Genomic DNA, 11,856 nt, shown 5'->3' on the forward strand with positions numbered 1-11,856 from the left:
TTAGTATGTGGGAGAGGCAGGTTTACCACCCAAAATAAGAACCCACAAAATGATCCCCACATCTACTTGAGTCCAAAACTCAAGCTGTTAAGCCTGATGCTGTTTTCCTTGTCTGATCACAAGCAGCTTGGCAGGCCTCCAGAATTTGTGGTTGACTGATGTGCTGTGCTTCTTTGTCAGAAGGTTGGCTAGAAGGCTTTCACCGACTGTCTCCTAACGTCTTTTTTTTTTTTTTTTTTTTTGCGGTACGCGGGCCTCTCACTGTTGTGGCCTCTCCCGTTGCGGAGCACAGGCTCCGGACGCGCAGGCTCAGCGGCCATGGCTCATGGGCCCAGCCGCTCTGCGGCACGTGGGATCTTCCCGGACCAGGGCACGAACCCGCGTCCCCTGCATCGGCAGGCGGACTCTCAACCACTGCGCCACCAGGGAAGCCCCCCTAACGTCTCTGATAATAAAAATGTATTCCTTTCATGATGCTGTCTTCTGAGGGCCCAGGGATTTTTTTTACCAAGTAAAGGATATTTTGTTGTTCTGACTTCTCTGATCCTACTTTAAAAAACTTCTTTTTTGGAGCATTTCAAATCGGTCCCGGATAAAAATACACAACCTTCTGAGAAATATGGCAATACCGGCTCCTGTGGGAAAACATGACTTTGGGCCCCAGTCACATCTTTTCTGGCCTCAGAGCAATACTAACGTGGGAGGTAGCAAGGCGATGGCTCCACCGAAGATGAAACCAGGCACAAGCGGGCAGGAAATACGACCCTACTGTTTCCAGACAGCCACAGACAGGTAGGCATGTCTTTATTCATGGGATCTATTGGGGTTGTGAATTCTGGGGACAGTGGGGTGTGAGGACCCAGAGTACTGGATACTGGGGAGCAGAGTTAACAGACCCCGAGTGCACATCTGTTTGTTTTTTTTAACATCTTTATTGGAGTAAAATTGCTTTACAATGGTGTCTTAGTTTCTGCTTTATAACAAAGTGAATCAGCTATACATATACGTATATCCTCATATCTCCTCCCTCTTGCGTCTCCCTCCCACCCTCCCTATCCCATCCCTCTAGATGGTCACAAAGCACTGAGCTGATCTCCCTGTGCTATGTGGCTGCTTCCCACTAGCTATCTATTTTACGTTTGGTAGTGTATGTATGTCCATGCCACTCTCTCACTTTGTCCCAGCTTACCCTTCCCGCTCCCCGTGTCCTCAAGTCCATTCTCTAGTAGGTCTGCGTCTTTATTCCCGTCCTGCTCCTAGGTTCTTCTTGACCATTTGTTTTTTTTTTTAGATTCCATATATATGTGTTAACATATGGTATTTGTTTTTCTCTTTCTGACTTACTTCGCTCTGTATGACAGACTCTAGGTCCATCCACCTCATTACAAATAACTCAATTTAGTTTCTTTTTATGGCTGAGTAATATTCCATTGTATATATGCACATCTGTTTTAATGAATCCAAAAGATTTCAAATACTTGGGCTTTGTGTGCTGACATACCCCAGGGTGAGGCATGGAAAAATCATCACGGCTTAGCCATTGGGGGTTTCAGAGGTAGAATGAGACAGAGGAGCCCGCTGACCGGAATCCCAGAAGATCTGGAGCTGAAAGATGTGGAGAGCCAAAGAGGGCTGGGGGTGTGTGAAGTCTACCCACTCTCATGCCCACCCGCAAAGATCGGGTAGGGTCGCCTGCCATCTCGTTAGTTCGTGAGTCTAGCTCTTGGCACTGGTGGATCCATTAAAAAATGTTAATCTGGTTCAGTGGACTCTCCTGCCTTCTCAGCCAGAGGAAGCTTGTCACAGTCTCCAGGGAGGGAGGGAGAGGAAAGCAGAGCCAGGAAGTTCAGTCTATTTCTGAAGAAAATAGAGAAAGGAAGGTCGATGTTGAAGCCACCTGTGCAAATCTGTGAAGGGATGAATTACTTTTAGTCAAGGGATTACGAGGTTAAAACAACATGACACACACACACATACAAACACACACACGCACACATATACAAACACACACATGCAACAAACCCAAATGCCTTATGCCGAAGCCTGAAACCACTGCCAAACTTCTGGCCACGTGTAAGTTATTTTACTTTTCACCATGATTGAGTCAAAACTCAAGTGTTGTTAAAGAAATTGGGTAGGATCTTCATCCCCTCTTTACTTGAGTTTCATTCACGTTCTGCTGGGTTAGCTATTTGCTCTCTGGTCCCCAGCAACTGGTTTATTTTTTATCCTATGGACTGTATGAGCTGTTGGATTACTTATATTAAATATTTGCTGAATGCCGGTTGTTCTACTAGATACCTGACTTGTGTAACTCTAAGAGCTGATTATTATCACTCCCATTTTCTGGAGGGGGAAACAGACTTAAAAGTTTCAATGACTTGGACTCAAGGCCAGAGAGCTGGTTGGAGCTGGCATTCAAATGTAGGTTTCTCTGACTGCAAGGCCCTCCACGGCATTGATAAGGCTTCCTAGATCAGGTTTCTTCTTCTGTATTAACTGCTAGCTTGCTGAAGACAGATTCATCACCTATATCTAGCAAGTGTACAGAATCTGATGAGAGGTATTAAGTGTATTGAATTAAATTCTGTCTTTCTTTTATTTTCTCTACCTTTATTTCCCCATTTCCAAGATGTATTTACTTACTTATTTGTATTATATATATGATATACATATATATATATATATATATATATAGTAAGCTGTCTAAAATGTTTTTTTTGGCAAGATATTTAAGGGATGTAATAGCAACTGGGAAGGAAATACCTATGGAAATAAATACTATCTAGACTCAATAATTGTTAATAATTTTTCTTAGTCATAAAATCTAGCCTATCTCTCATTTCTTTACTGCCTTCCTTCTCTCTCTCTGTCTCTCTGTCTCTCTCCCTCCCCCTCTCCCTCTCTCCCTCTCCCCCTACCCCCTTTTTGAGTTGTAAAAGCCTAAACCTACTGCCAGACTTTTGGCTACAGGCAAATGATTTTTCTTTTTTAAAAAAATTTATTTATTTTATTTATTAATTTTGGCTGTGTTGGGTCTTCGTTGGTGCGTGTGGGCTCTCTCTAGTTGCGACGAGCGGGGGCTACCCTTTGTTGCAGTGCATGGGCTTCTCATTGCGGTGGCTTCTCTTGTTGCGGAGCACGGGCTCTAGGCGCGCGGGCTTCAGTAGTTGTGGCACTCAGGCTCAGTAGTTGTGGGTCGCGGGCTCTAGAGCGCAGGCTCAGTAGTTGTGGCGCACGGGCTTAGCTGCTCCGCGGCATGTGGGATCTTCCCGGACCAGGGCACAATCCCGTGTCCCCTGCATGGGCAGGCGGATTCTTAACCACTGAGCCACCAGGGAAGTCCCAAATTATTTTTCTTTTTTAATGGATTGACTCAACCTTAAATATTGCTAAAGAAGTGTTTGGGAGCTTTTCCCATTCTTTATTCTGGTGTCATTGAAGTTCATCTGATTTTAGTTATGAGAGTTCCAACTGTTTTATAATGGGTCATTTGCCCAGGTAAAGTAGCAAATGAAATGCTGTATACAAAGCTAGTGAACAATATAGTTTTATCTGTTTGTTGAGAGAGAGAAAAAAAATGACCATCCTGGTCACTGTTGGGCATTTCCTGTAACCAAACACATTCTCTGAGCTTGGAGACAGATTAAATCCTTAGGTTGAGGAAATAGCCCCAATTTCTTCCTAAGTAATAGGACAGTTATTTCCACCAGTTTTTGGAAAATCAAAGTCTTAGCTCACTGGCAGTTTAAGTCAGAATGATGCTTCCTGTTAGTCTCACCAGTAGGTGCACAGAATGTGTTTAATTGGCACAATAGGGGACTTCTTATTTTTAAAGTTTTATTATTTTATTATGAATTAGGAAAAGTAGAATGAACACATCACATCTGTTATTTTAGGGATATAACGATTCCTTAGTATAAATCTAAAATTTTAAAAATGAGTTGATTTTGGAGGCAATAATAAGTAAATAATTGTCCTGGTGGCAGCACGCAGGGAAAAACTTATTCAAGTGATAAGCCAATAACTAGAGTCTTGGAAGGCTTCAGTGAGGACAGTCATTCATGGAGAAATATGGAATGAAGGAGGCCAGCTGGTGGATACCTGGATATCTTGCAGTAATTGAGATCGTTATGCATTTGGAAAGCCCTGATGCCTTTCTGTCCTTCTTCACCTCTCGAAACTTTGCTACATGTGACCTTCTTGCACTGAATAAAGGGTGCTTTGGTTCCTATTGTTAGCGTGCTGTTAAGGGATGTTCTGCACATCAGCTTCCCTACATTGTGGCAGATTCCCTTTATGTTTCTTGGGTCATCGTTTTTCAATCTGAGCACCAGTCTTTAAGATTTTGCTTCCATATCCCCTAAATGAATTTTGAACACGTAGAGATAGGCATCTAATATTTTTCATTATCATTTTAAATGGCTGTCAAGGATCTAGTTCCAAGAATTTTATAAATATTGACACAAAAATAAAAGTTGTTCATCACTCGTGTAATAAATCCAAAGGAATCATGACCCATTTAAGAAAAGAATGTACGGGTAGGTTCTTCTATACCAATCAAAAATTTTACATCAGTGCTTTTCCTCCTAGAGCTTCACCACTCTATGCTCTGCTGATTCCCTTTGCATGGGTTACATTAAAAAGCCCCGATGTAGGGTTGGCCAGCTCTAATCCCGCAGATGTGCCCCTTTGGGCAGAGTTCTACAGCAGGCCACTTAATAGGCTACTGGTTCTCAGACCTGGTTTCTCCAGCTGTGATCAGGTGGGGTCATTTAGGGAAAAGCATGGAGTGAGGTAGCACCATAAAGGGCTGCTTACCTCCAGTCTTCCTGCTATGGGTTAAAATCACCATAAATTAGATTTTTCTGTTGCTTGCTGCTGATGGACGTTACTAACGGCTGGATTGTTCTTCGGTTGTCTGCTTAGATGGCATTTCCTCTTAGATGTTTTCCCACATCCTCAAAGATGCATTTAGGGTTCTCCCTTCCGAGGACCCTATTATAGTAAGCGGTGCCTCCTCCTACCTTAGCACTCAACTTATCTCTTTTTGTCTCATTAGACCATAAAATCCTTGACAGTAGGAGTTGTATTTAATATTCAGTGTGTCCTTAGCACTTACAGAGTAGATGCCCTATGATAGTTATTATACAAATTAATAAAAATTTTTTAATCAATGTATTCCCTAAAGGAAAGGGCTTCAAAGTAAGAGTAGAGGACATCTCTCTATCTGCCATGTCTCTAACCACACTCTCTGTCCTTAATGGCTAATTTACTAAAGAACTACCTTTTGAAAGGAAGATCGCAACTTCCATGGACCTTGAATGGAGAAGCCCACCTTACCTCTCAAGAGTCCTATTTGCAAACATTTTTGTACTCAGTGACCTAAATCAACCTGGAATTTTTTCAGATGTTATTTAACTGTTGGTTCAAAGCTTTTATTGAGAGTAAGTCCACAATCTCTTCAGCTAAGTGGATCTTGCTTTTCAAAAACTCAACTCCTCTGCATCTGAACCCAAACCCTGCATAATTCAATTTCCACTGTTCGTTTTTTGATTCGTAGCGTACCATCTGGTAAAATGTGTTTGTGTGTTTAAATGCATCGTATTGTATTTCATGGGTACTGGGCAGCTTGATATTTATTTATAAAACCCGTAATAACTATGGACTGAGGGCACTTCCAATGAAAAACACAAGATACCTTCTTGTTTAAAGGGTTATTTTGTCCTGTTCTGTTGTAAGTAATGTGCAGAGGAGAAAGAAGAGGACACAGCAATGCTGACAATTCTAAGAGCAATGAGTGACACGCTGAGTCACTCCAGAGAATAGAGGTGACACTGGAGTCACCTCTAGGAGCTTATTGGACATAACCACTGGGCCTTGGGTATCACAGAAAAACTGGCTGGACAGCATTAGCTGACCTATTTTATAATAACCCAGAGTTACCTTAAATATTGCATTCTGTAATCCCTCAGTGGAAAACCTACCGCTATAGAATCAAGATGTATACTAGTCTCAATGGCGGAAGAGCCAAACATTAAGTATTTCTGCAGTTTCTGGTCTGGTAAATGTGTCATGCAGTTTATTTTTCAAAAAGTGACACATAAAACAATTTAATTTAGCAATAAGGTTTGGCTTCTAGGCAGTTTCTCATGTGTGACTTCAACAGGTTTTTCTGGGTTGACTCCTGGAATTTGTAAGGAGTAGCACATGAATGAACGACCGTTGTGCATGGAAAATTAAGTGTTACCTTGCTATTTATGCTGCTATATCTCTCCATGCAAATCCCAGTGGAAGACCTACATCATGAACAATTCCTAGCAGGACAGCCTTCCAGTTCCATGATACTAGAGAGAGAACATTGAACATATGAGGGAAAAAAAGGTACACTTGGGCTTTTCGTTCTTTATTACCTTGGTGGAGTGGTCACACACTTTTTTGCAAAGCCAAAAAGCTTTTGATGCAATGAAATCCTTCCTGCCAGGCTGCCCAGCCACAGCTGAACCTTAGTAAATGAGGACGATTTCACGCTGGTTACAGAGACAGTCTTGCGCAGAATGAGACGGTACTATTAAGAATCCTCTATGTCATGTGTTATTCAAATTAGCAACTTCAGTCCTCCCTGATTTATTGGGAGGCAGAAAGCCTGGGCTTAGTCCTGCCTGGTCTCCATCTCGGGTCTGGTTGGGTGGAGACACACATGGGGGTGCTTTGTTGATATTACCTTGGTAGCAAAATTGGGAAGGGAGACAATTTTGTCTTCAAAGTCAGCTCTGTTTCAATCTGTAATCTCGTCTCAACATTAATTACATGGTAATATATGAATACATTCTTCTTATAAAAATAACATGATATGATGAGTCCGAGTTTCCCTTAACCACTCTTCCCAAGCCTAACCTGTTCCCAGAGATCACTGTTATTATCAGTACATTGAGGATCCATCCAAGAACATTGGTTACGTATTTACGTACGTGTATATGCACGTGTGAGGTTATGGGACATTGCTTTGTGTGGTATGTGTGTTTACTTTATCAAAAGGAAGATCAGACTATGGGTTTTGTTCAGTCAGTTGCAATTTTCAACCCACAATATTTCCTGGAGATCTTTTATATAGACTGTTCTTTTTAACTGCTGTGTATATCCTTTGGTGTGGTATACAAACAAGAGTTGACTTAGCCCTTTTGGCTTTGATGAACAGGTATGTGGTTTCCAGTTTCCTTTTACTTTCCTACCTCCTGGAGTTGGCTGATTCCTTCTAATTCTTGGGCTCCCAGGGTCTACATGTTGTTTCCAGGATGCAGAGAAGGACACCCTGATCCCACTGGATCACCTACTGTCATGTAAAGTTTCCCTTCCATCTGCTGGGAGGAAAGGGCCAGCTTAAACTAACTTATTCTGGGGTCCTTCCTCCATTTCAGAATTTGGGATTGCTCCCCGCTACCTGCAGCAGTGGTTCTCAAACTTTTACTGAATAAAAGATTGTCTGAGGTGCTTATTAAAAATGCAGATTCCCAGAATTTACCTCCAGAGAGCCTGCTTCAGGAATTCTGGACTGAGGCCCAGGAACCGGCATTTCAACACATACTTCAGGTGATTCTAATGGGAGAGGCACCAACATTTTGAGCAATGACCTAATCACGCATTTCTTAGCACTTTTCCGCCCTCCCTTACCAGGTTCAACCTCTCACCCTCTTCTGTTCACACATCAGACTCCTTTCTCTAGTCTACAAACGTGCTTATGCTTCTGAACTTTTCTTATTTTGTTTCCTCTGCTTAGATGTCCCTTTTCACTGTCCCCTTCTAGCCCTTGATTCCACCTGGCAAATTTCTACTCATCGCTCAAAGCCCAATTTAAGTGTCACTTTCTCCACAAAATCTTCCTTCACTCTCTCCAGCCCATCCTCTTTCACTTTGTCCTTTATTCTGTTACTAATAACATGTGTGCTTGTGCATGTGCACACAGGTACATGCATATACATACACACATTTTTTTATGTCCAGCTATACAGGGTACCCATATACGGTTGTTAAGGCTGTATACTGCACTTACCTGGGGGCATCATTTACATGAATAATTATTATAGCATATTTATTTGGAAAAATTTCTGGCAGATGACAAGAAAGTGCCAAGAAAGAAAGCTTTTTCAAAATTGCACAATGCACCATTGGGGAAACCCAAAGCCTGGTTATATAAGGCCTATTTTCTCCTTAGATTATGAGTCATTCAGGGGACGAATTATATAGGGAATAGTGATCTATGATTTACCAAACTGTTAGCATAGCCATTGGCACATAGCGATAAAATTGTCAACATCTACTGAACATTTACTATGAGTTACACACTTTCTAAAGACTTCTCATGTTTCAATTTATTAAGGTTATTTAATTCTCACAATGACCTTATGATACAGCTGTAATTATCGTCCCGTTTTAGTGATGACAAAACTGAAGCACAGGGAGGTTAAGTAACTTGTCTGATGTCACACAGCTGGGATTTAGCTCTGCAGCCTGACTCCTAGCTCAAGCTCTTGACCATCCAAGTATATTTATTTGAATTATTGTGTTCTGTCCATAGCTAAATTTTTAAAATGTTAATAGTTATTTAAGTTTATTGGAATATGAATCATTGAACAAAACTGAGAAAGGAAAATTTAGCATGGTATACATTATGTTAAAAAGCAAATACAAGTAATTATTATTTTATTATTATTATTTGTATATTTAACCTAATGTATAAGAAATTTATTTCTTTATATTTAGTATACTGTTGTATTTGATTTAGTAATATTTGGTTTAGGATTTTTCCATCTACATTTTTGAATCATATTGTCAATAACTGTACCATTTTTCTAGATTCCACATATGTGTTAATATATGATATTTATTTTTCTCTTTCTGACTTACTTCACTCTGTATGACAGTCTCTAGGTCCATCCATGTCTCTACAAACGACCCAATTTCATTCCTTTTTATGGCTGAGTAATATTCCATTGTATATATGTACCACATCTTCTTTATCCATTTCTCTGTTGATGGACATTTAGGTTGCTTTCATGTCTGGCTATTGTACATAGTGCTGCAGTGAACACTGGGGTGCATGTGTCTTTCTGAATTATGGTTTTCTCTGGGTATATGCCCAGGAGTGGGATTGTAGGAACATATGGTAGTTCTATTTTTAATTCTTTAAGGAATCTCCATACTGTTCTCCATAGTGGCTGTATCAATTTACATTCCCGCCAACAGTGTAAGAGGGTTCCCTTTTCTCCACACCCTCTCCAGCATTTATAGTTTGTAGATTTTTTGATGATGGCCATTCTGACCGGTGTGAGGTGATACCTCATTGTAGTTTTGATTTGCATTTCTCTAATAATTAGTGATGTTGAGTATCTTATCCTGTGTTTGTTAGCCATCTGTGACCATAGCTAAATTTATTTACTTTTCTAAGGTAATAATTTAGGCACTACACTGTGTATCTTAGACATTCTGAGGAAAAAAGATAAATTAATAATAAGTGATATGTGTATAACCTTTCACACAATTACAAGGCATATTCACCTCTGATGATAATAATAGTTTCCATTTTATTCCTTTTATTAAGTGCCTCTTATATGCTAGGCATCCCTCTAGAAGATTCTTTACATGCATTCATTATTCCATTTAGAAATTGCAATTACATGCAAAAATAGGTAATATTAGTTCCACTAAACAGTGAAGAAAACTGAGGCTCAATGACACTGAGTGATTTGCTCAAGGCCACATCTCCACGTACAAGTGACGGCTCTGAGCCAGGACTGCCTGACTCACAACACTAGGCCCACCATTGCCCATTTTATAGATGAGGAAAAAGATCAGAATGGCTAAGAACCTTATTCTTATCTAGTGGCTCAAAAGCTCCTATGTTTTGCTCTACAGCATATTGGCCCTTAGATTAGCTTAATACTGGAATCAGAATGCTCCAACTGCTGTCATTTTAACTGTGACAAAACTTATTGATGGTAAAACTGCATCGTACAGATGAGGAGACTGGAGCTGAGAGACTGTCAATGACTAGTGAATGGCTAAACAGGAACCTCAACCTAGGAATTCTGACTTCAAAAGCATTATCCATAGCTTGAAGTACCAGTTCTGGACTGTACCATTAGTAATTGTTAATTACTAATGCAGCAGGTCAGTTTCCCCCTGAGTCTCCCTAGGGTGTCCCTCCAGAGCTGGTACCTCAGACAACGGCTGGCAGCCCACATCACCAACCCCAATGATATGATCCCTTTTGAACATCTGGTGATAAAAGCAGAGCTATACTTGGCTCTGACTAGAATGCCAGCAGTGCCCAGCTGGCTGAGGTTCACCGGGGAAATGTGGAGCCTTCCAGGGAGTGGGGAGATCTGAGTCACACACAACCGAGCTGCCTGGAATCCAGGGAGGAGAAGCCACGAGCTCTCTGTGCTTATAGGTTCTGGTCGGAGGCTGATACATTTGCACTGGCTCTGAAATTGTCTTCAGCTCATGTGAGTGCTGTTTTGAGAGGTGTAGCTGCGAGGCTGTGTCCCTGTGGGAGCTCCTTGGCTCACCAGTCTGCCTCTTACTTGCCAAGGGGAAGGTGAAGCCAGGGCTTTGGGGAATATTTTAAGAGATGCCTGCTTGGAACACTGGAGATGGGCTAAGGCTGGTTTTTGAAGGGGGTTGTATCAGTTAGAGACAGATTGCCAGTCTGGAGTCAGGGGAGTTCCAGCTTTTGAAGTGCAAGACCACCTGACTATAACGCCCCAGTTATTTTCTCCATATCCCAACACCCATCTCACCATTAACTTCCTAACTGGGCATTATTTGAGTCCTCCATTTTACAGAGTAGAGAATGGAGGTTCAGAGGTCTTCAGTGATAAGCTCACACTTTAAGGCCAGAATCTGATTCTTGGTCTTGGGACTCAGAAGGCCATACTCTTTGCCCTGTGACATGTTGCCTTTAGACTGGCTTAATATCAGAGCCAAAATTGATGGCTTTTTGAATTTTTTTGTTTTTGTTTTTGTTTTTTTTTTGAGGTAACAGTACAAGAAACTTTTTATTTTTCTGAATCATTTAGGACAAGTTCCCAACCTGATATCCCATTACCCCAGAATACTATGATGCATATTCCTTACCAGCAAGGACATTTTCCTACACAACTATAATACAACCACTGAAATCAAGAAATTACCACCAAAGCATCACTAACATTTAATCCTCAGGTCCCATTTAAATTTCACCAATTGTCCTAATAATGACCTTTATAAAAAAAGGATCCAGCTTAGAATCACAGCATACATTTAGTTGTCAGATCTTTTTTTTTAAAATTTTATTGGTGTATAATTGATTTACAATGTTGAGAATTTGTTGTTTGTTAATCTAATTTTATATAAAACAAATAATCACGGACTCATGAACTAGTTGCGGGAAAATCACCCACTTTGCCAGCCCTCATCTATAATCTAGCCATTGCATGAGCTTTGAACGTTATGTTCTGCAGCAATGCCAGGGACCAGGATGCAGGTGTGAGGCCGGCAGGTATGACTGCAGTCAAGTGTTCATGGTGGGTTTGAATAATGAAGTGGGTCTTGCGATTCTGTGCAGGATGTGCAGCCAGGAGGGGATGTGATTCAGTGGTTAGTCCATTTCCTCCCCGTGGGAGCTTATCATTTAAAATTTATTGACGTGGCCTGGCTCCACATCCCTTCAGTTCTTTGAGTGCTGGCTTTGCATCAGTGAGTCTGAGAGTCTGGCTGCTGCAGTGGGGTTCACAGCCTCCTCGCTGGGACAAGTGGGCTTGGGGGCAGTTCTTGCCTGGGGCATGGACACTTCAGAGAGTGAAAATTCCGCAAGTT

This window comes from Physeter macrocephalus, chromosome 15 (genome assembly GCF_002837175.3).
Source record: "Physeter macrocephalus isolate SW-GA chromosome 15, ASM283717v5, whole genome shotgun sequence".
Taxonomy (NCBI): Eukaryota; Metazoa; Chordata; class Mammalia; order Artiodactyla; family Physeteridae; genus Physeter; species Physeter macrocephalus.